The sequence below is a fragment of the Trichechus manatus genome, unplaced genomic scaffold, assembly GCF_000243295.1.
Source record: "Trichechus manatus latirostris isolate Lorelei unplaced genomic scaffold, TriManLat1.0 scaffold00004, whole genome shotgun sequence".
In the NCBI taxonomy this organism is placed as follows: domain Eukaryota; kingdom Metazoa; phylum Chordata; class Mammalia; order Sirenia; family Trichechidae; genus Trichechus; species Trichechus manatus.
The window spans coordinates 15623700-15648424 of record NW_004443940.1 but is presented as its reverse complement, the minus strand read 5'-3'; the positions used below and the strand labels follow the sequence as shown (position 1 = coordinate 15648424).

General features: G+C 38.3%; 1 long non-coding RNA gene across 1 annotated transcript in view; it reads left to right on the top strand.

The window, feature by feature from the left end:
* LOC111820955 (uncharacterized) overlaps positions 1–23957 on the top strand; it is a 29894-nt gene extending 5937 nt beyond the window's left edge. Inside the window, exons 2-4 of the long non-coding RNA XR_002824449.1 lie at positions 3996–4129; positions 22955–23015; positions 23460–23957. This is a non-coding gene — a long non-coding RNA (uncharacterized LOC111820955). The remainder of the gene's footprint in view (positions 1–3995; positions 4130–22954; positions 23016–23459) is intronic.
* The last annotated feature ends 768 nt before the right edge of the window (positions 23958–24725 follow it).

Sequence of the window (24725 nt, the reverse complement as noted above, 5' to 3'; positions counted from 1 at the left end):
TACCAAGGCCTCCACCGGACTGAGTCCAGTACAGCTAGATGGTGCCTGGCTACCACCACTGACTGCTCTGACCAGGATCACAGCAGAGGGTTCTGGACAGAGCTGGAGAAGGATGTAGAACAAAATTATAACTCACAAAAAAAGACCAGATTTACTGGCCTAAAGGAGACTGGAGAAACCCCGAGAGTATGGCCCCGGTCCCTCTTTTAGCTCCGTGGTGAAGTTATCTCTCAGATTCACCGTTCAGCCTGGGAGTGCACAGCCCCATAAGACCAAATGGGACTGAGGCACAGCAGTTCTGGGACAAGGGCCAGAAGGCAGAAGGGGACAGGGAAGCTGGTGATAGGGAACCCAAGGTTGAGTAAAGATAGTGTTGATGTGTTGTGAGGTTGTTAACCATTGTCATAGGGCAACAAGTGTACTAACCGTTAAATGAGAAGCTATTTTGTTCTGTAAGCCTTCGTCTAAAGTGAGAATAGCAGCGCAAGTGGAAGAGCGTAGTTGATGTCACTGAACTGTGCATGCAGAAATTTTTGAAATGGTGTATCTTTGGCTATGTATATTTTCACCAAAAAAAAATGTTGAGAAGGGAGAGGGTTGACATGTTGTGGGGTTGTTAACCAATGCCATAAAACAATATGTGTGCTACTGTTTCATGAGAAACTATTTGTTCTGTAAGCCTTTACCTGAAGTACAATTAAAAAAAAAAAAGTAACTACTAAGATATTGGATTATCACTTGGTATATTAAACAATTTAAACATTTTAATTTGCTGTTGTGTTTCTAGAAAGCCCCTGTTCTGTTTCTAAAATACCTACTTGAATTTTTATTTGAGTAGGCTTTTAATATATTTTAATGGCATGCATATAGTAAAGTAAACTTTAAGGTTTTCCTGACCAATGGATGCAGACATCATCTAGTTTCTAATTAGTCCCTTCCTTGCACCCTGGTTATGAACCTTCAGAAAGTTTATCTAGCCATTTTTGTGTAAGAGATTCAGTTTTCTAGCACTACATGGACTTGGGTCACATATTTCCTGAAATAACTCACCTGGATATGAGTAACTCTCCCCCCAACACCTTGCCCCCACAACCTTTAAGCTCTATGTATCTAGATTGAAAAAGAGGTTCAAGATGACACTGTTCTGACTAATTAACTTGTTTCACTTGGCTTCGACTCTATGGTGCTGATCTGTGATTTATTGGACAGTCTCTAAGCTGAGGTATAAATTTAATGTTTTCAGATACGCATTAAGCACAATCACCCTAATGGCAAACACTATAAATGTGTTCCATTTGCGATGCAGACAAAGAACATAGAAACTAAGGCGGAGAGCTATGTTTTTCATTTGGCAAAACATCACAAATGACCCATCTAGTATGTCAGTAATATTCTAGCATGCTTTGTTAAGATTTTTTCTCTTTCTTTTGAAAGAAAGACTAATACCAAGAATTCATACTAATGTCAATTTTTATTAGTTGATATGAAAAATTATACTGAGATGTTATGATGTTTCATTGCTTTGTTTTTTAGGAGGATATGTTTTGTTTGCTTTTATAATATTGTATTTTTCAAAGTGACACTTGCCAAGTCCCCAGATGAAGTGTGATAGGTATGTTTTTGGCACTTTACAGGATCTAGTGACTAAGGGTGAGGCACACAAGCTGTGATTCCAGCAGGAATATGACACGTATCTATGGGATGACTGGCAGAGCCTTGATCCTGACAGATTAATGCTTCATAGGGAGCTCACCAGACTAAGCCCCTTAAGGGCAGGGCCCACATCTAAGTCTTTACCCACATCTATGTCAGTTGTGGAAACCCTGCTGGCATAGTGGTTGAGTTATGGCTGTTAACAAAACGGTCTGCAGTTTGACTCCACCAGGGGCTCCTATGAAACCCTATGGGGCAGTTCTACTCTGCCCTATAGGGTCCCTGAGTCAGAATTGACTTGATGGCAATGGGTTACATGGTTGTGCCTAACACATCTCCTGGTACTTAGTGAGCACCCCATAAACATTTGGTAAACTAGACCAAATCCCAATTTTTACATTTAGTATGCCAACACAAACTGAGAATCCCCTGAGTGGAAAGTTCTATTGAAGGCACTGTGAGAAAATTTAAAAAAGAAACACCCTTGGTCACAAGGAAATTACAATCTGAAACTACAGAAAACACCAACACAGGAGAACACTTCACACTACTGATAAATACATATACTTTCCTAGTAACAATGAAAAATATTGGAATGGTTCCTTTATAGATTCCAAGGCACTAGGGCATACTCTTCTTCTTTATGTACGTTCCCAAGAAACCTATGAAGGTCTGATATTATCAAGCCCATGAAACACATTAATTCCAGAACTGGGATAAGAATTCTCATAATTTTTTCTCCATATATCAATGCTTTTATTTTTTTTTTTTTGGCTGCTCTTTGGTTGACCACTTCAAGTTCTCCTGCCTTAAAATAGTAAAGACTTATACTTTATCCACTAGATCAAATACATTGAGATCTCATAGCCCTCTAATTATATGTGTATTCAAGTTCAAATAATTATTCTATTCTTTGGCCCAAATGTTTAGAACCAGTGGTGGAGGACATATGCGAGGAATTGCAGGAATTTTTTAGACTATCTTCTAAATTATGTACTCCCCCTCCTGCTCAGAAAGCCCTCCATCACTCACCAAACTAAATCACTTAGCATCCACCTACTCTCTCAGATCCATCCCAGACTATGAGGCAAACCCTTTTCCTTGATAGAATAAATTTGAACTCTGGATCCCAATCAATGAATCACGAAATCCATTGCCTCTGGGTTCCCTTGCCTTCAAACTTTGTTTGAAGCTATTTGGTTAATTATCCAGATCTTGCATAGAGTTTGTATAATTTTTGGCATGCACCTCTACATTGACATTAAAAAGCAGTGTATTGCAGGGGCTATGACCATGAATTCAGGAGCTATATTTAAAGCCTGGTGCCAACACTCACTCACTATGCAACTGAACGAGTTTCTTAACCTTTCTGGGCCTCAGCTTCTTCAACTATAATATGAAGATGGTAATACCACCAACCTCATAAAGGTATGGTGAGGGTTAAACAAGCTAAGGTGTGCAAAGTGCTGAAAATAATACTTGGCACATAGTAAATCATTTCTATATTGTTGTTATTTTTAGCAATACTGTATTTACAAAGTACTTTTCAGTCATATTTTATCAAGACCTCACCAAAATTTTGAGATCAGTCAGAAGCAAGTCCAGCCTTATTACCTGAACCAAGAGTCAAAGGTATGTTTAAGTTCCCACTAAGGAAATAGGATCTTCAAAATTTCATACAAGTCTGGAAATTAATATACAACATTTACTCTTCAATATAACCATTCACAACATTTTAAATTTTTCATATCCTCTTCAGACGTGTGTCACATCTATTTTAGGATTTAATTCTAACTTCCCTGAAATACAATTGGAAAAGTATTTAAAGCATACTTCCACAATTGTCCTTCAAAAATTTTATTACAATATTGTTTTTTCTTTTTGTTCTTGGGAAGACTTCCCATGGATACAGATTTTGGAAAATTAAGAGTCGGTCTCTATTTGTGCTTCTTATTCATTTCTGTTAGCTAAATTTATGCAGCAATTTTTGTAGAAGAATGTCTTCTTCCTTAAAATTTCCACTTTTGTGCATACCGTGTCCTGGGGAGAAGTAGTAATACTCCTTTTTAGAATTCTTCTCTTTTGTCAGGACTGAGCTAAATCACCATGATGAAGGGGACTAAACAATGCCACAGAAAATACGGGTGCTTTGCACCAGTGTGGCAGTACTTTAATCAGTAACTCTACAATTGCAGGATAATTTTTAATTTTTTTTGCAATGACATTATTATTTAAAAAAAATTAGACTCTTTTCTTAAGATGTTCATAGCAACTCTCTAACATATGTCCTGTAAAATTTTATATTATTTATAATAAAATACATGGTATCCTTTCTTTTCCAGACACGCTACTCAATCTGATGTCAGAAAGCTTCAGCATGACTTAATTTGTTTAAGTCAAAGCTTATGGGAAATACAAGCAATTTCCAGTGACTTGATAATACCAAAGAAAAAAAGCATAAATGCATGTCTTGGAGGTAAGTGGGTGCTAGTGTGGGCCTTGTAAGTTAAAAGCAACATTTTATAATCTGAGAAGATGTAATGGGTAGTCAAAGTAATGAAACTAACCCAGGCGTAATGATTAATCTCTGTGTGAGTCACGACCCCGGCAGCTGCATTCTAAATGAACTGCAATCTATATAATGCATTCTCAGGAAGACCAGACAACAAGAAGTTGCATTAGTCTACCGTGCAGATGGCAATACTTCGTGTAGAAGCATACTCAGCTCTGGCCTAAAAGAGCAGAGGTCTAGGGTGAGCAATATTCATAAAAGGGGAGCAAGATATCATGGATGTTTACTGGCTCCAGTTTATCAAAACAGGGTATGGCATTAACTCTTACCTGCTTCAACTAAATGGCTATGATATTTAAGAAAGGCTTAAGCTGAGATGTTTAAGAAAGACTTCGTGGGAGAGGTAAAACTGAGCAGTATCTTGAAAGATGGTTAGGCAGAAAGGCCATTCCCTGTAAGAGACACAGAGCAAGCAAAGCTTGGTCAGGGCATGTGGAAGAACGGTAGAAATTCACAAGATGTGGTACCATCCTTGCCCAGTAGAAGAATAGAATTGATGTTGAGAGGGATGAACGATAAAAATGTCCAGTTTAACCCATAAGTAAAGCATTTTAACAATCCTCTTTTAGAAAGACTGGTAAGGCCTGTAGTACATAGCCAGCCTTATGATGATGGGCATTATCATCTAGAGGGGAGTGGGTGTTGTCAATGAACCCCATTATTTTGGCAGGCAGTTTTTAGGATACATGGATGGTAACTTTGGAGACTGAATCTGGAAACTTCCAGCAGGGGATATTTTTCAGTTGGAAAATGGTAAGAAGAGCCTCCTAATAATGACCAACTTGTACCTGTTTTGAAACAGTCGAGGTTAGAATGGTGGCATTGAACAAGCCACTGCATTAGACCACGAGGGACATGGAAGTTAGTCCTGGTACTGCCAATGACTGGCTACAGGGCCCACTTCTTTGAGCCTCAGTTTTGTTGTCTATAAACGGAAGATGGGCCAGATGATCTCTGAGGACTCACCTTTGAACAACACTTACGTGACACTCTATCACAAGAACTTCAATGATCCTGTGCCTTTGTTGATGGTCAGAAGCTCACTGTAGTCAGGGACCACTATTCTGGTAAACGCACCTGAAAAGTACGCTCATCACCATGCCCATACTTTTTTGTTTCCTGAGCACATAAGCCTAAAAAAACCACACACAGCCTTGCTGTGCAAGTCTCACAGCCTGCTAGGGAAGATACACAGTGTAATGGTAGCCAAGGACTCTATAAGTATTAACTCAGTCCTTCCCATTTTACAGGTGAAGAAACTGAGGCACAGAGAGGTTATGTAATTTGCTTAAAGTTACACAGCTAATAAGTGACAAAGCTGGGCTTAGCGGGCAGGCACTCTTGTGACCCTCTGCAGGGACTGCCTCTCTGAACAGAAGCTCATCACCGTAGCCTGATGAGGCAAATGCCATGGCGGAGCTGTGCCAGGGCATGTAGGAGGACACAGAGGGAAGGTCTTGAATGAGGCACCTTCTTCAATGGCACTAGTGGTAAGGGTCCTTGAGCCCACGAACGTTTGTGGCTGCTGTTATGAGGTTCTCTGGAGCAGTTGTTTGAGGACACATCCTTGATAAGAAATCATATCGGAAATGCATATCCAAGGTCTGATTTCCATTTAGAACAATATCCCCTTTGGCCCCTCCAGATGTTATGGACCTTTGTCAATACAAACACTTTATTACTTTATTTCTCATCCTCACCTCCAGCCACCAATATCTGTCCTAACCAAATATAGCTCTGAAAAGATCAAGCGCATACAACTAGTTGCCTACTAAAATCAGACCTGGCACGTCTGCTTTTTTCCTTGCACTGAAAAGCCAAGAACACTTTGGTTTCCTGAACAGTTCACGTGGGAGAGCTGGGGAAGAAGAACCAAGTGTAACTCGTCAAGGATCATAATCCAGACCAAGGGCCCCTCCCTAAAAAAATCAATTCATTCTCTCTAATGCTTGCATGACAGTCTAAGTTCACTCCTAAAACACGTCAGCTGCTATTCAGTCTCCTCTAGGTCTGTTTCATTAGAGACTCCAGTTAAAAGCCCCAAGTACTTCTCACTCTGACCAGTGTGTCAGAGGTAAAAAGTCCATCAGGGTTTTATCTGCTGATCCAGTCAAGCACCTCCACACCCAACACACTCTCCCAAGGACACGTTGTCTACGTATAAGTCACTCTCAGAAGGTCTTCGAATGCTTATTGCAAAGAAGCCATACTTTTCTTGCCGCTCATTTTACTAAATCAAAAAACATTAAACATAAAGTGCCTCTTGAGGTTTCTTTTTTTCCGCTTAAAAAATTATTTCTCTGAATTAAAATGTGTTTGTTTAATTTTGGATGAGAATAAGCAAGCCCTTTTTTCACCTGCTGGTGGATGTCTGAGCGCTCAGACAGCCTTTCTGAGAGCAAGGAGGTCCCCAGGGTTACCAGCATAATTCTTTTTACTCCGGGGTGCTCAAGCACAGAATTGCCTACAATCAATTTGCTTTCACATCCTGGCATTAAACTCACTGTATATAAAAGTATCACAAGTATTTTCAATATAATTCTAAGTAGCAATGATTTAAAAGGCTTTTTATTGTAATGAAAAAAATTACAAGGCATAGTAAAACTGCACAGCCTATTTGACTGAATCCAATCAAACACAGGTAAGAGTCTCCATAACCTCAGAATGGGTAAAAATAACTTAAAAATTAGGAAAGGCAATTGATAGGAATCATTTTGATGCCTGACAAATAAAGCGATATATTTGAACAATATTTTGACCTTCTGGTTTCTACAATTATAGACTGGATCATAATTTAACTTAGTGCGCTGGGGAAGCAGGGGCCTTTCAAAGACGTCGTTATGGATGTAAAAATATATATTGATATGATATAATCTCCTAAATACACGGCTATTTTTAAAGACAAAACCAGAGAACTTCAATAAAACATACATCATTAGTTTTCAGTACAGATAATGTCTATCATTGCTGTTTGATCAGAAGGCAAGAAGCATGACTTAGGCATCTACAGCCATGGCCATTCAAAGTGATCACCATTAATACCCACACACAGGAAATACCCTTGAGCCTGAGCATAAGTGTAACATAAATGTAAAATACTAATATAACTGTCATTCAGTGCCTCTCACGTAGCAGGCCTGAAATAAATATTTGTTGAATGAATGAGTAAATGAATAACAGGTATCCATATGCATAGTCTGCTTCTCTCTACTTTTTAAATTATGTCATTTTCATTTTTGCCTTTAAGAGCAATGAAGAAAACATCAAAAAATTGAATTACGCTCTAAGACTTGATGGCTTTTGATATTCACAACCCCTCCAGGGTACCAAAACTATCTCTTCTGACTTAGTCCTCAACCTTGGGTCAAAATCTTCCAAGTGTTTATGAAAAGGCAGGGCTCCCACCCCAACCCCTCCACCCCCCATACTCTTTCCTCAATTGGTGTGTTAATGAATCGCCAAAGAGCTGATGGGAAGAACACCGAAGTTGTTATTTTATTCACCAAAGAGACAGAGGAAACAGAGTTGCCAGATAAAATATAGGATGCTTGGTTACATTGAATTTCAGATACATACTGAATACTTTTTAAAGTATAAGTATGTCGCTAGTATTGTATGAGACATTCTTATACTAAGAAATTATCCATTATTTACCTGAAATTCTAATTTAACTGGGCATCCTGTATTTTTGTTTGCTAAATCTGGCAAGGCTTGAGGAAAGCAAACGTTCTGCCCACATACCAGGTGTCTCTACGCAGGCAGACTACGCACGTGAACCTTTGGGTAAGAAGCAATGGCAGAATTATCTTGATACATTATTCAGTGGCAGCCGGCTTTTCATAGTTCACTGAAATAATATTTTTAAAGAGGCTTAATCTTCCAGCTATGCCACATGCTGAATGCTTCTAAAGACAATGAGAGTATTACATGTAGACAATGAAAGATTACGAAAAGTGAAGAAAGCAAAGACAGGAAAAATGTCAAGAGGCAGAATAAACATTTTTTGACATTAACAGTCTCTCTTTTAAGAGGCTATTGGTATGCATATATATTTCTATAGACATATGCTCGGCTAGATCAAAGAAAGACGACTCCTCCAAAAGTCTTGAATTTCGATAAAATGTCAACTGTGTTTTTATACTGTGAAAGAAATTTAGTGCTTATGAGAGGTGGCAGATTGATTGAATGAATGATTATTAATATTTCGTTTGTACAGCTAGAAGGCAGAGGGTATTTGAACATGCAGGCCAGATCTCCATGGCCTAAAGAGAAATTGGCCTGTCTTGGAGCCCTGGGTTGCAGGTCCTAAAAGGGCAGGGACAACAGATGTTGTTACTAGGCAGTGGGTTGAGATATTTGTTCAAATGAGATCTGACATTCCACAAAAGATAGTTAGAAAATTCTTAAAAACCACTGAGTTCATAATCTAAAAACTGACAATGCCCCATTTCTTCCTATGTAAAGTAGTCCCCTGATGTCCAACAACCAAGCAAAGCCCTGAAAAGAAGTAGAGTAAGTAAGTGTTCCTGTTTTCAGACCTTGAGCCTGGTAGAGGTGGCTACAGGGCTTCCTGGTGATATAAACATTAAGCTTGATTAGGGCCTCAGAATTATTTTCCAATAAAGTGCCAGACCATTAAAGCAGTGCTTCCAAAATCTTTCCAAGGGAAAATGGAGAATCTTTTAAACCAGAGATATCATAAACAAAGTCAAAACGAAGAGAGAGAGAAGTGATATTTATTGGACCCCCATGGTCCAGAACTCTGTTAGGTGTTACATATATGTTATTTATTTTAGTTCTCATAATCACACTGTATGGTTGGCACTATTTCTCTCATTTTTCAAATGATAATCTTCTGAGCCTAAGGGAGCTTAAATAAGTTGCCCAATATCTGAGAACCAAAAAATGATGAATCCAAGATACTGATTCAGGCCTATTTGATTCACCTTGCACCATACTGGAGCCCTGGTGGCACAGTGGTCAAGAGCTTGGCGGCTAATCAAAAGGTCGGTAGCTGGAATCTACCAGTCACTCCTTGGAAACCCTATGGGGCAGTTCTACTCTGTTCTATAGGGTCGCTGTGAGTCAGAATCGATTTCATGGCAACAGGTTTGGTTTCGGTTTGGTTTGCACCATATTACTTCCAAATTTGGAACAGTGCCCTCCACCGCTGGATACAACATCACAGCCTTGAGCTGGTTTAAGGAAAGACTTTAGACAAAGGAAAGACAAATAAGATAACTGAATGTTTTTATTTCCAACAGTAAGATTCGCGTTCTTAGGTAAATTATAAATTGTATTCCAAGGCAAAAAGAAAATGCTTACTATCATAAAACTCTTTCAGGTAACTCTTGGTGTGTTGTATTTTCCAAAACATATTATGAGAAACACAAAAATTGAAGTTACAATACTCATTTACTTCCAAAATTAAAGGCAAAACATTAATTATGAAAAAAATATACTCTGTTAATTTTAACTTTAAAGGTTAGAGTTCTCCTAAAATTTACAGCTAAATAAAAAGAACCATAAAATAGAAGCTTCAGGTCACCGCACCCAGTAAATGTCAAAGCAGATGGTCACAGGGCTGGAAGAGCTCGGCTTCTAGAGTCATGAAAACCAGATTAGAATCACGTCTTCACTTCTTCTTAGCTGTGTGATCTTTGACAAATTACTTAGACCCTCTGTGCCACAGTGTCCTTGTATATAAAATTAATATAGCAATAATACCTACCTCATAGGTTGTCATGAAGATTAAATGTGATACTCCATGTAACATGCTTGGCATAGAGCCTGGCACATAACAAGAAGTTAATAAGTATCAGCTCTTATTTTTTTTATCATTATTGAAGTGTTTCATTAAAAGTGAATATGCTGAGATAAAATGAGGGTTTTGTATTTATCTGTGCATTTTTCAAAGCTAAAACTCCTGGACAACAAAAACCGCAAAATGTTTTCTCTAAATCGACATCTCAGTCTGACATCTCATTCTGGCAATAATAGCTACCTTTTAAATAACTCCTTTTCTTAGGCTGAAGCCTGGGATTCAAAATCTCAGCTGAACCCATTTATTCCGTTCTGTTGCAGCAAGATGCTGTACACGAAAGAAATTATTTGGCTAGTAGATGGCAGAATAAAGAAGTGAACCCTAAGACCCTTAGACACCCGTAAGTTTCCATAGCCACATGGTTGAGTTTACACCACTCAGGGTTGATCAAGAGTATTCTGAAATAGAGCCTACAAGCATGGTGTGTGTGTGTGTATATGTGTGTGAGTGTTTTCAGGAAAAATGATACAACCCACACGGGTTGAGGAAATACTGCTATGCCTAAGACTGGGTGCTTCAATGTGCAATTGCAGTTGGGTATGCTGTTAGGGGCCCCAGAAGTCAGGTGCCACCCAGCTAGGTCATCACCTCCCCTCCAAGGTGGAAAAGGAAACCTCTAGGGATGTCACGGAGTGAGTAACAAAACTTAAGACCCAGGCATGCTGCATTTTTTTTTTTTTCCTCTTAAAGAAATTTACAGGCCATTTTCCCACCTTTCCCCCTAGCTAGGATATTGAGGTTAAAATGTACCTACTGAGCAGGTAATGTATTTGGTATTAAAGGTCCATCATGTACATACTCTTCTGAGCATAATGGTTCCTTTGGAGCTATTATAGGTATGCAGTGAATAGATACTAGAACAAATACACAGGGTGGCTAAAGGAGATCCCATTGTAACTACTGTCAGACTTTTAACATTATTTGAAACTAGCCTTTTTTTTTTTTTTTTTAATTCCTGGGGTTTAATACCTCTATACTTTGTAAACTGAGCGCTTTTCAAAGAGAGCTCCAAATTCCTACAGAGCTGTCTTTAGGTCAGCTTTGATCTTTGCAGAGCACCTATCTTGTGTTTCTGTAATTGCCCTGGTTTAACAAGGCTCCCTAGCACGGGAAGGGGGAAAATCCTTTTATTAAGGCTATAAAGCTAACTGACCACAGTGATGGAATGTGCAGCTTGGGGGTATCCCTTAGCTCCTCACGAAAGAAAAAAAAAAAAAAAAAAAATGAGAACTGGGGTAAGTCTTCATGTTAAAACAAAATGAAATATTTATTAAACATGTTTCTGGTGTCCCAGGTGGTAAGAGGCTGCCCTGCGGTCCGCTGAAAGGTTTGATCTTTGTTAAGTATTGTGAATGCTGATTTCAATAATGGGGTGAAAGCTGAGGAAGTTATGGCTGAAATTTTGGCTAAAGATGACAGCTCCAGGTTTCAAGTTGCACAAAGCAGTCTGAGGGATTAAAGCAACAAAGCCTGCTCAAAAGTATTGAGTTTCTAGAAGTGTAATCTTCCTACCCGTGATTCACACTCCTAGGATGGGGAGGATTCCTCATTTACTTTGACTTTGCCATATTAATCTTACTTTACAAATACATGCCGTGATTTATATCATGTTTAATTAACTGATTGAGGGCTCTGGTGGTAAAAATGGTGTCTCTCTAAGCTCTGTCCGTATGGCAGATTCGAATCACATCTTTAGCCTTGCTAGAAGAAACTGTCCCCCGAGTCACTGATGACAGGATGTAGGAATTGCAATCAGGTCCCTCCTGTTGTTTGAGAATCCAGGGAGGGTGCCTGCCATATGCCCGTCACTTCCAGGGGGGTGGGGGAATGACAGGATAAAAGAAAAGAGGGCTCTAGTTCTTCCAATATGTTCAAATCTCAGATGAAAATGATTGTGCAGCCGTGCTGTATAAGGGCCAAGATTTACATGGAAATATGTCTCCAACTTTGCAGAGAGCTTAATGAGAAGGTTTTGTGGGATTTTGATATGTGTTTTTGTTTTTTTTGTTGGGGTTTTTCTTTTTCTTTTCTTTTCTGAAATGGCTGCTCAGGGTTTTTGAGAACTGATAAGGGAAAATGCTGTGGCTTGGAGCTGAATAGAATAAGCAGGAGAATCATACAAAAAAGGAATTCTTATCTAATAAATTTATGTGTGCTATGATTTCATAAAGAGCAAATTGGGTTTGACTGCTAAAAACCACACATTGGGATAAAAATTTCAAAGTTCGCATTTTTGGAAGTGGGAGTTGTCTAATTTCTCTCTTCAAAAATCAGTGGTGATTATTTATGAGGTGCAGAGAAAGAATGCAAATTGACTACTGATTTCTTTTAAATAATGTGTTTGAAATTGGAAAATGTAATTTTAAATTATATTAATAAGACAGCCTAGTAGAAGTTAGAAAAGAGGGTAAAAAAGATCAATTTCACTCCCTAACATGATGATTAGCATTTTTGTACATCCTTTTTTTATATTTTATTGCTTACATGTTTTAAAATTATAATCATACTATACTGTAATTTTGTATCCTGATTTCTTCATGTAATACTTTATTGTGACAAATATATGTATACAAACTCACTGCCATCCAGTTGATTCCAATTCATAGTAGACCCTATGGGTCGCTGTAAATCTTTACTGAAGCAGACTGCCACATCTTTGTCTCGCGGAGCTGCTCGTGGTTTCGAACCACCAAACTTTTGGTTAGTAGTCGATTGCTTTAACCACTGTTTCACCAGGGCTCTCTCTCTCTCTCTCTCTCTCTCTCTCTCTATATATATATATATATATAATATATGTAATTTTACATGTAAAAAAAGTTGAAATGGTAAATGTTTTGTTTTATATATATAACTTATATATATATACAACTGTTTTATATATATATATAAAGCAAAACATTTGTCATTTCAACATTTTTTACATGTACAAATTCAGTGACATTGGTAACATTCATCATATGATGTGACCATCACCACAATCCGTTTCCAAACTTTTTCATCACCCTTAACAGAAGCTCAGTGCCCCCTAAGCAATCACTGAATATTTTATCACACATTTCCCACATTGTTACCTACCCATAATTTTTATTGACTGCATAATATTTCATCAAATGGACATATCCTCATTTTTCTAGCCATGTCTCCATTGTTAGGTATTACAGCACCTTCCAATGTCTGCTATTCTAAGTAATATTATAAAGACAATCTTTACACAGATGACTTTTCCACATTTTGGATTACTTACTTAGGATCAATTCCCATACTTGTACATTTCTTCATAAAGTATATAAGTGGAGACATATTTTTTCCAAGGAAAAGTGGAAAGTAAAACATTCTATGAAAGTATCACTATATAGAAAATCTTACCTGAAGTCTGCATGCAATTGGAGGGTAGAAGTATTTCATTTTTACTATTATATCCTGCCCTGTTCTCTTTAAAGTAAGCATACATTAATAATGAAATCAAATTAGGATTTCTTATTTTGCCTTATGCATCATTTGTCACTTCTATTCAGAAGAAAATGTTCTTTTTAGTGTAATTAACATTTTAAGAAAATTTATAGCAGTTTTCTAGAGAGTATTACAAATAAAGTATTTATACCAGCACCCTGTTCACTTTTTAATGACCATTCTGTTTGTTAAACCTGAAGTGCAGACCTAATAATTAATACCCCTAGATGTTTTCATGGCATTAGTTCAGAATATGATGGATTGGGCAAGTTAGGCAATATATTTTAACTAAGAACATGTTTGGATTTTGACAAGGAATTCAAACTTTTCAACTTCGGTCTGTAACACATGGACAGCTTGTAAAAAGAATAATCACCTCAACTTTTTCAACTTCCTGAAATCATTCAAAATAGAGTAGTACAGGATTGTTTCATGTAGAAGGAATAAGTTCTAAGACACAGTGTGTTGCACTATATTTCAATGATTGCTTTTAATTCTCAACATTCTAGATTAGTTTAACCATCCTTTACATACTTGTTTTAAAAAAAAACTATAAACTTAAAATTGTTATTCGCAGTCTAGTTTATCAAGAAATTGTCTGATTCATTTAACTTGGTCTACTATCAAATTCAATTCAAGCCAGTATTAGGGTTCAAATGATATATTCAACAATTTTCGAGGTCAGAAGTATATTTCCCTTTAGATGGTTTGTTCCAGTCAATATTATTATTGGTCTGAGATAACATAGCATCTTTCATTTTCCAAACTGTTCCCTTTCATAAAAGCACAGTTTAAAAACAAAAGATAAACATTCCCTATGAGGCATGGGAAGGAGAGGCAATTAATGTGGATTTGATAAAACATAATATACTGGGCTGACAGTAAAAAGGCTATGCTTGTTTGATTGTTGACTAGTTTTGTCTTTAAATAATGGTATTCTTTTGGCATTTAATGTATATTTGTTCGCAATAAACATAATTTATGAATATTTTAACACATGTGTACTCAGTGGGGTGGATTATCATACTGATATAAATAGAATTAATGAGCAGTCAACCTGCCACATGTCATGACATATGACAGGGCAGCTACAGCACAGAAATAATTCTTGTAGTTTCATAATAAAGCTTTTTTTCCCCTTAGTTTAACTTTTTTACTACAAACAGTCTTTATTTTCCCTTTATTTTAGAGTACGGTCACGAGCTAGGAAACAGGATTCAAGCTTTACGGGAAGAGTCTCCTTTTTAACTCTCCAAAAACTATTTTCTTACCTTCTTTAAAGAAAAATAGATATATTTAACAAATTAACCCCATTTGACTCAATTTCAGGGAAAAGGTAAAGAATGGATAAGCATTTTACATATTTCTACTAGGAAAAAAAAGTAGATATATGATTTTATTCTTGTCATTTTGTGGCAATAACATGATTATACTCATCTGCTGCTACAGGCCTCTAAGAGAACAGAAACTATCTAAAGGATCTACATTCTAAACCAAATCTGATGGGCACATTGTCTGGAAAAAATTACCCTGAAAAAAAAAAAAAAAATCTTCTTAACCACTTATCTGCTCTCCTTGCACACAAAGCCACAATCTGTTAAGCGTGCCTAACAAGATTTTTTTTTTTTTTAAAGGAATAAACCCAGTGGTATAAAGCCACCTCTTCAAACAGTAGGTACAAGGGGGAGGGGGTTACATGGGCATGCAAAATCTTTAACCCTGACCCATTTATCAAAGAATTATTTTCATGGACAGGAAAATTGAAATTTAAGATTTGCCTTTATTTTCTTTTATTATTAACACAGTTTGATGAAGGGTGAAAGTGAGGAAAAATAAAACCAGGGTGTTAACTGCATTGTCCAGATGATCTGGCAGGAGGAGAGACTTGGCCAAGCTATTCCATTATGACTTTTAGACACACAGATAAGCAGAGTTGTTGTCTTTATTCCTCTTATCTTTCATTTTCAAAGAGCATATTGGAAGCTTTTTGTCATCACCACTCCACTCCCACCCCCACGTCTAAACACAAGGTCTCCCAAAGCCAAAGCTCTGTCCTGAGACAGGCGAGCTCCAGGATGCTTTAGGAAAGTGACAGAACGTGACATCGAGGTCCTGGTCATCTGTTAGAGGAGGGGACCGCACTGCACGGAGCTGGGGTCTGATGAACTTCCCTGGAGTGACTCCCTTGGGGAATCCAGCCCTTCACCGCAAAGAAGATGGGCACCACCTAGTGCTTTTTCGAGGCAAAGGCTGTCTGTGCTGGTGTGGACATGAAGGGGGCATGCATTGGACGGCTGACCTCTGCAAAGAAAAAAGAAAAGGGGCAGTTGGTTTCAACCTCCGCACCACCAAAACAGAAAAGAAGGGGCAATCTAAGTCCAAATGAATTCAGTGCTTCCAAATCAGGTATTTCTTCTGCTGGTTTTATTTTTCCTTTTAGTGGTTGGTCCGCTCATTAGATATAACAACTTTATTTACCAAGATGCTGATTTCCTCCGTAGCAGGTTTTGCTTCTTCAGTACGTCTATGGATAACTTGTAAGAATTTCTCTTTCATTCAAAGCATCAGAGCAGAGCAGGCCCCCTCACCACACCCGAATCTATTTCAACAAGGAGTCTGTCTGGAGTTGTCCTAACCTAACAAATAGCTTTTATGAAAAATGATTTGTAGCACAAAATCTTTTGCAGTGCAGTAAGATTAAGTTAACCACGCATGCCTCTAGGAAAACGCCTAGGAAGTTCTATCTGATTGGCAAAATGGACCCAGATACGAGTTCAAGGATTGAGTACTCTTTGATGAAACTTCGCAGCAATGCAGTCTGATTATCTGAATGATTGCTTAAACCTTTGGAAATATAACTTGGGGAAGCACTAGATATTTTACTGAGGGAAGAAGACAGTCTTGTAGGGAATGGTAGAATAGCAATTCCATATCATTTGGCTGGTCTATAACACCTTACTTAGAATTACTCTTATCACTGTTGCTTTTAAAATAACAACGACGACGATTTCTCTGTTGCAAAACCGTGGCTTGTTCTGCAATAAAATGAGAAACCTTAGTGTAGACTGCGCCAAGGGTAGAAGCAGGAAGAACAAGTAACCTGCAGCACAGGACCGTATTAACAAGGGCCTGCTACATATCCAGCAACAAACTCTCTGACCTTGAACTCATTAAAAAAAACCCAAAAACCAACAACAACAAAAAAAAATGCCTTCAAGTTGATTCAGACTCATAGCCACCGTATAGGACAGAGTAGAACTGCCCCAGAGGGTTTCCAAGGAGGGGCTGGTAGATTTGAACTGTCAACTTTTTAGTTAGTAGCCGAGTTCTTAACCACCACACCACCAGAACTCACTAGGGATCTGCTTATCCAGTATGCTGCACAACCAAATCCAGACAAAAAACAGAGTGAAGAACCAGATAAAAATGATCATAACTTCTTTCACGTAACAGCACAGTGTCTGTGAATCCAACATGGATATAAGGGAATGAAGGAAGCAAAGCTCAAAATTCTGAACTTTTCTCCGCTGCCTACAGCAAAATGCTGGACTTATAAGATGGAAGCAGGAGGCGATCTTAATCACCTTTTAAATGAAAGCACTTTTCATGCTTTGCATTCAAGTTGAATTCTCTAAATCTTAATATCATCACTGTTCTGGTCAGCCTCTTTACAAATTTTATATATTATTTTTTCCTCTCTCCTTCCCTCCTCCCCCCCCTTCCCTCCTGACTGCTCCCCCATCCCCACGCCCCAAGCTACAGTTCCGCAGTGAAACCCTCTGGTAATGGCAGCCCTGAAGTGATAACGTAGTTTCCTGCCTTCCCGCTAACAGTAGTACTTGATCCCTCCATGGGTGCCAGCTCGGTGGCACAAGGCTACTTTAGTAACTTCTGGAGGTAAAAGGGACCTGTTCCATTTACTGCCTTGACTAGCTCAGGGGTTTCACTCAGTTCTGGCACCAGAATAGATGTTTTATTAAAGAAGAAGGAGGAGGAAGAGGACTAGGAGGATGAGGACCAAGAGGAAAAGGAGGAGGAGCAGGAGGAAGAAAAAAAAAGAAGAAAAGAAGGAAGGGGAAATCCGGTTTGTTTTTTTTTCTCGGTACTGTGTCAGTGAACCCCAATAACATGTTTTGTGTCTGCTCCCTGGGGTTCTCCAGAGCGTTCCACATAGTAAATAAGGAGTTAAGGTGAGTAACAGCAAATAAAAGCACCCGACTTAGAGACAAAGCCAATGCTCTGTTCCTGGGGTAATGTGGACTCTCTGTGGAATAAGCAACGTGTACCCTGTGATCGGAGGAAGCGCTGCATCCTTGCAGAGGTCTCCGCGCATGGCCCGGTGGCATCTGAGCTCTCAGCCAGCCCAGACACTCCGCGTGCCAGCGGGGCGCGGCTGTGCACACGCTCCCATTTTAACTGATGGTGCGTCATTCTGCTGAGGTTATAAAACTGAAAACAATCAAGAATTCTACCCAAATAACTGTGATTTTAAGAATAGAGCCAGAGTGGTGTTTGATGAGGAGCACGGGAGACACTGTTTGTTGTCGTTTAAATGAAATTGATGTTCCTGGCTTCAGGACCCAGATCGCTCACTGCGCTCCTGGTGTTTCAAGCTTGGATGAATATCTGATACATAAAACAGTTATATCTGTTTGCAGACGCCTAGTTTGCTAATGTCACTGCTGCTTTACTCTGCGTTTCTGTAAGCTCATGTCCACATGGGGAAGAGGGGTGGTGACTTCAGACAGAGGCAGGAATGAAGGGATGTTGTTTTGAGTGCTTATTATGCTGTAGGCACATGTCTAGGCTCTTTTCCATACAAGCCAATGAAGTAGATATTTGAAGTCAAGTATGTCTGAATACAAAGCCCGTATTTTTTTCCATAACACCAACGACCAAGCTCAGTGAGAAATACGTTTTATATTATGAGCCAATAGCACGTACATGTATTTATGTATACATTACTGAGACAAAAGTTTCTGGAAGCAATAATTACGTGCCCTGGTGGCACCGTGGTTAAGAGCTCAGCTGCTGACCAAAAGGTCGGCAGTGTGAATCCACCAGCTGCTCGTTGGAAACCCTATGGGGCAGTTCTATCCTGTCCTGTAGGGTCTCTGTGAGTCAGAATCACTAGATAGCAACAGGTTTTTTTTTTTTTTCATATATGTAATTAACTCTAATTTTACCTATCCTATTCCCTGGGTGGTGCAGTTAATGTACTCAGCTGCTAACTGAATGGTGGGAGGTTTGAGTCCATGCAGAGGTGCCTTTGAAGAAAGGCCTGGCAATCTACTTCCAAGAAATCAGCTATTGAAATCCCAGTGGAGCACAGTTCTACCCTAACATAATGCGGTTACTATAAATCAGAATCAGTTCTATGGCAACTCCTTTTTAATAGTATTCTATTATAGTTCAATTCTTTACAATTTTGGTAGCAACCCCACTAAGTTGGTCTCATCAACTATTATTGTAAAGGGACACACAATCTGATAAATGCCGCACTGCACTACACCATGCTGTCCTTCAAAAAGTTAAATTGGGTTCTGTTGTAATTTGTATCAGTATGGTGATCAAACATGTCCTCGCAATTATTAACAGAAAGTTCCATCAATGTGAACCAAGTTTTTCACCTGAGATATGAGAGTTAATAATATTTACTCCCCAAAACTCTAATGTGATTGAATCTGTTGGTGTTGTTCACTTGCTTCCCGAAGTGTCTGGTATTTAGAATAAGACAACTAAAACAGAACGTTTCTTAGCAATAAAAGCTATTTTAAATGATTACTATTGTTGCTATTGTTAACAATCGTTTTGCACTTACTATGCGTCAAGCATTGGTCTAAGAGCTTTAAATATAACTCATTTAATTCTCAAAACCGTTTATGAAGTAGGTAAATGTTAGTACTCCCATTTTACAGCCAGATCCCTTTATCTTCTTTATCACAATTTCCCTTTGTAAAGAGGTGCTACCTACCTGAAAAAGTAAATGAGGTTGTGACTATGACCTGCATTGTCATGGTATGTTGAAATGAAAAGCCCTGCATCATCTGATTGGGTGGATGAATGACTGGGTTTGCTTGTTAATCATAAATCATAAAAATGTTCCTATTTTATGTAGAAAACTTTCAGAACGTACAATAAGAAGTTAGGGTGTATTGGCTTCATGTAACACAAATTCCCAGCCATGAGGGTCTCTATTATCTAAAAGGTAAGGTCAGTTCCAGGACTGGTTGATTTAGCAGATCAAGTCATTAAGGACCCAGATTCTTCCTGTCTTTCCAGTCTCCACCTCTCACCAGCTTTGTCCTTAAATGGCTGCACAGGATCCAGGTGTCACATCCAGACACCGCAGTGGTAGAAGAAAGTTCTCTTTTGCAGGAGTGAGTTAAATGTTCCTTGAATCCCAATCAGCAGATTCCCTCTGGCTAAAAATGAGTTACATGTTCATTCCAAAGCAGACACTTGCACAGGGAATGGAATCACTGTGATTGGCTTAGCAAAGTTCTGTCCCCCAAAACTAGGAACGAAGTTGCCTACTCTAAAGCACGAGGCTCTAAAGACAAAGCAGGAGGGCGGGGGTGCTGTTTTTGTGTGGAAAAAACGTACTGAATAAGCAGTGTCTGATACAAAGAGAAAAAATGTCTTTAAGGAAAGATTTTGGTGTTTAAATTGGTTGTTTTCACAAAAATTAGCAAATTTAACAGTAAGGAAACACATCTACAAGAATTCACTTTGCATTTGCCATTGGCTCTGTAATAAACAGGAGCTAGTGTTTTCATTACCAGAAACAGGAAAATGAGGTAGGCTAATAAAACAACCATCTGAAAAGTATCAATGTCCATACAAATAAATGAATGCCATCCTTTTAATACACTGAAGGCAGGTTAGCATTTGCCAATAACTATAAGTAAAATAGGAACCCTGGTGGTGCAGTGTTTAAGTGCGCAGCTGCTAACCTAAAGGTCGGTGGTTCGAACCCACCAGCCACTCCTCGGGAGAAAGATGTAACAGCTTGCTTCTGTAAAAATTACAGCCTTGGAAACCCTATGGGGCTTTTCTACTCTGTCCTATAGGATTGCTGTGAGTTGCAATCGACTCGACGGTAATGGGTTTGGTTTTGGTTTTTATAAGTAAAATATCACAGAAATTACTACTTCCTACTTCTGGGTGGATTGGTTCTAATTCATTAAGATGATTTCCTAAGTGAAAATTTTGTTGTGGTTTGGAAAATATATCCATTTAAATACATATAGGCTAATATTGTTTACTAACTTTTAAGAGAATTTACAGTTACTCATATTTAGATTGGATATTTTTCCTTCTATCTTATGCTTGGAAACCCTGGCGGCAAAGTAAAGAGTTTGGCTGCTAATGGAAATGTCGGCAGTTTGAATCCACCAAGTGCTCCTTGGAAACCCTATGGGGCAGTTCTACTCTGTCCTGTTAGGGTCGTTATGAGTCGGAATTGACTCAATGGCAACGGGTTTGGTTTGTTTTTGGTAGTTTATACTTCTGAGCCACCTGCTCCCCCGTCAAAAAATGAAAAAAAAAATTTTTTTCTTTTAACTTCTTGTTCGGTATAATTTCAGACTCACAGAAAAGAATTGCAAGAATGGCTTAAAAAATTATGTAATGAGACTAAATAGACACATCAGCTCAGGGTCAGGGACAAGAAGGCAGGAGGGGACAGGAATGCTGGTCACGGGGAACCCAAGGTCAAGAGGGGGAAGTTTTTTATTGTTGTTGTTTAAGTGAAAGTTTATATTTCAAGTCAGTCTCTCATACAAAAATTTATACATACATTGTTATGTGACTCTAATTGCTCTCCCTATACTGGGACAGCACACTCTTCATTTCCACCCTTGATTTCCCGTGTCCATTCAACCAGCTCCTGACCCTCTCTGCCTTCTCGTCTCACCTCCGGACAGAAGCTGCCCATTTAGTCTCATGTATCTACTTGAGCTAAGAAGCACAGTCTTCATGAATGTCATTTTATGTCCCATAGTCCAGTCCAATCTTTGTCTGAAGAGTTGGCCTCGGGAATTGGCCTCAGGAATTGTTTTAGTTCTGGGTTGACAGAGAGTCCCGGGGCCATGCTTTCCGGGGTTCCTCCAGTCTCAGTCAGATCATTAAGTCTGGTCTTTTTACTAGAATTTGAGTTCTGCATCCCACTTTTCTCCTGCTCCATCAGGGACTCTGTGTTGTGTTCCCTGTCAGGGCAGTCATTGTGGTAGCCAGGCACCATCTAGTTCTTCTGGGAAGGGGGAGAGTTTTGACATGTTGTGGGATTAGCAACCAATGTCACAAAACAATATGTGTATTAATTGTTTAATGAAAAAATAATTTGCTCTGTAAACCTTCATCTAAGATACAATAAAAAAAGAAAAAAGAAAAAATTTTCTGTATATCCTTCATTCCCAAATGATAACATTTTACCACATTAGCTTTAACCATCTTTGTTGTATATGTATGTTTTACACATACATGTGTGTATGTTTTTATTTATTACACATGTGTATGTATTTGCACATGAACCATTTGAGAATAAGTTGCAGACATGATGCCTCTTTATCCCTAAATACTTCAGAATGTATTCCTAATAAATAAGGATATTCTCTTACAAAACTACATAAAATTACCAATATCTGAAAACATATATTAATACTATTATCTAATTTATAGATTTATTCAGATTCTATCAAGTGTCCTAATAATGTTTTATGGCAAAAGGAAACCATGAGTCATGCATTGCATTCAACTGTCATTTCTCTTTAATCTCCTTTATTCTGAAACAGTTCCTCAGTCTTTCCTTAGCGAAGTTTTTAGTATTGGTTGTTAACAAAATGTAATTAAGTGAACAAACATCATTCCAAAGCCAATGGATTTGTGCAAATGGTTGCTTCGGATTTGTGATGTTTTTGTAACCTTCCTCTAGCAGGGTTGATTGGGGCCAGTGTGTGTTCACTGTTCTCTTAGAAATCCTCACCTGCACCACAGAACATGAAGGTCTGACCCAAGAACCGGGTGATCCATTTTCTGTTTGTTACTAACCAATTCATCTATTGTCAATGAATAGCTACAAGAATATCCCAAAACCTAAAACATATCTAAATTTGTATTAAAAAAAGAAAAGAATTGAAAAATTATAGAAGAAAAAGTTTTAAAAACGTTCATTTTAATAACCGCATGCTTAGATGCAATTCTTTCAAGTAGTTCAATGTAAATAATTAGAATAGAGGTGTTTGGAATTGGTGAAAGGGTCATTATTCCTGAACCAATGTGCAGCACTGGGTTTATGAGTATAAAAATAAAGACATTTGAATCAATTCTCTTATCTTTCTAGTAACACTTGAATTAGGTTTCAAAAATATTCACATATTGAAAGGTCCACTAAGGACTAAAGCTCATTTTCTTTCAAAGTGCACACTGATGGTTTTAATTTTTTAATCTCTCAGATTGCATCTGTATAGCAGCAGCAAGCAGATACTTCAGCAAGGAATAAATGGTTCCAAAAAGGTATGGGCAAATGTGTCTTATGCATGTCTTTTTTTTTTTTTTTTTTTCTTGAAGGCCTGAGGGAAATATTTCCTGAATTTTTTTCAAATAAGTGTATTCTGTCACGCAGAATAGGAGTTATCTGCCAACATTATTTGCCATCCTGTTACAGCCAAACTTATAACTGATTTTTATACTCTCCCTTCTCTTTCTAGTCATATGAAAGAAAAGGAACATGTTACAGGCCTGAAGACAATATTCCTAAATGGACTGAGCTAGGACATCTAAATCTGTAGCTTGAGCTACAAAACACTTCGTTTCATTCAAGAACCACTTTCTTGAGTCGATTTTTTATACCTGCCTTAAAAATAGGACAGTGCCCCCGAAGTAGGATTAGTAGCAGCAAACCCTTACCCTGTTCTCAGTAATGAAAACAGATTATAAGCCTTTTTTTTTCCACTACAGAGTTATAATACAGCAGCAGGGAGGAAATCATTTGTTCACTTGACTTCAGCTCAAGATTCTACTCAAGTTTGATTGCAAAAGCCCATTCATATGGAAGAAGAGACAAAAGGCCAACAACTCTCTGGGTAGAGTGTCAAAGGCTCAGTGTTTACAAGAGGAAATTGAGGGGAAGATTAGAGAATCAGTTTCTCCTGGGGAATGATGATGGCGTAGGGGTCCTTTGTAGGGGAAAGTCCTTTGCTAGGATTAAAGGCAGGATTATTGGTAGAGAGTTGAGAAATTGAAATGGAGAGCCTCTTAAAATGGCAATTTAGTCGGAATATCCAGGGAGTTCTTGAAACGTGAATTCTAAGGAAATGGCTAGTACTTAAGGAAAAAAGATAAACTCAAACTCAGTGTTTCAAGTGATGAAACTGCACGTGGTCAGGAAGGTGATAGACTTGCCACTGCCTTCAGAGGAAAAACAAGAGACCAGTAACACAGTGACTCCTGTCAGCTTTTAAGAGAAGGCACGAGTTCAAGAAAATTCTAATGAGGAAGACATCAATCTGATCTGCAGATTATGTCATAGCTACATTATGGCTAAAGAACAATAGTAATTAGAAATGAAATTAGTGTTATACTCTTCTTTTTATCGGATTTCAAAAGGTTAGTGTTAGCTTAAGTCATACTTTTAGCCGAACTGTTTATATATAAAAGAAATGTTTGAGCTTGGCTCCTTATAATAAAATCCAATACTTCTAAATTTAAAGTACGTGACAAAAAAAGTTTCATCTGGAAGCAGTCTCTATAATGCATGATTCTGAATTTGATGGCAACAGGTTTTTTTTTTTTTTTTTGTTTCGGTACTCCTTGACTGATTCCATTGGTTTCTCAGTTGCCTACAAAATCAAAATCAAGCTCCTTATCTTTATGTATAAAACAGAGTTTTTTCAGGAAACAGATGAGATTTTAAAGAGAATTACAATTTATTGACAGTATTATTTCTAGAAGGGTGGGCAGAGTTAAGGGAACCAAAATGGGATGCTGAGACGCCCAGGCATTAGCAACAACTAGAAGCCATTACTACCCTTAGGCCTGAAGAGTCAAAGCATGGGGAAAACAGAGTTTCCAAAGCCTTTTGAGAGCTGGAGCCGTGAAAGAGAGGCCGCCCAACAGACGCTCCAGTCCTAGATCTATCCGTTGTTCTCAAACTTGGCTGCACATTGGAGTTTGAAGGATTACTGACGCCTGAGTCCCACTCCTAGAGATTCTAATTTAATGTAT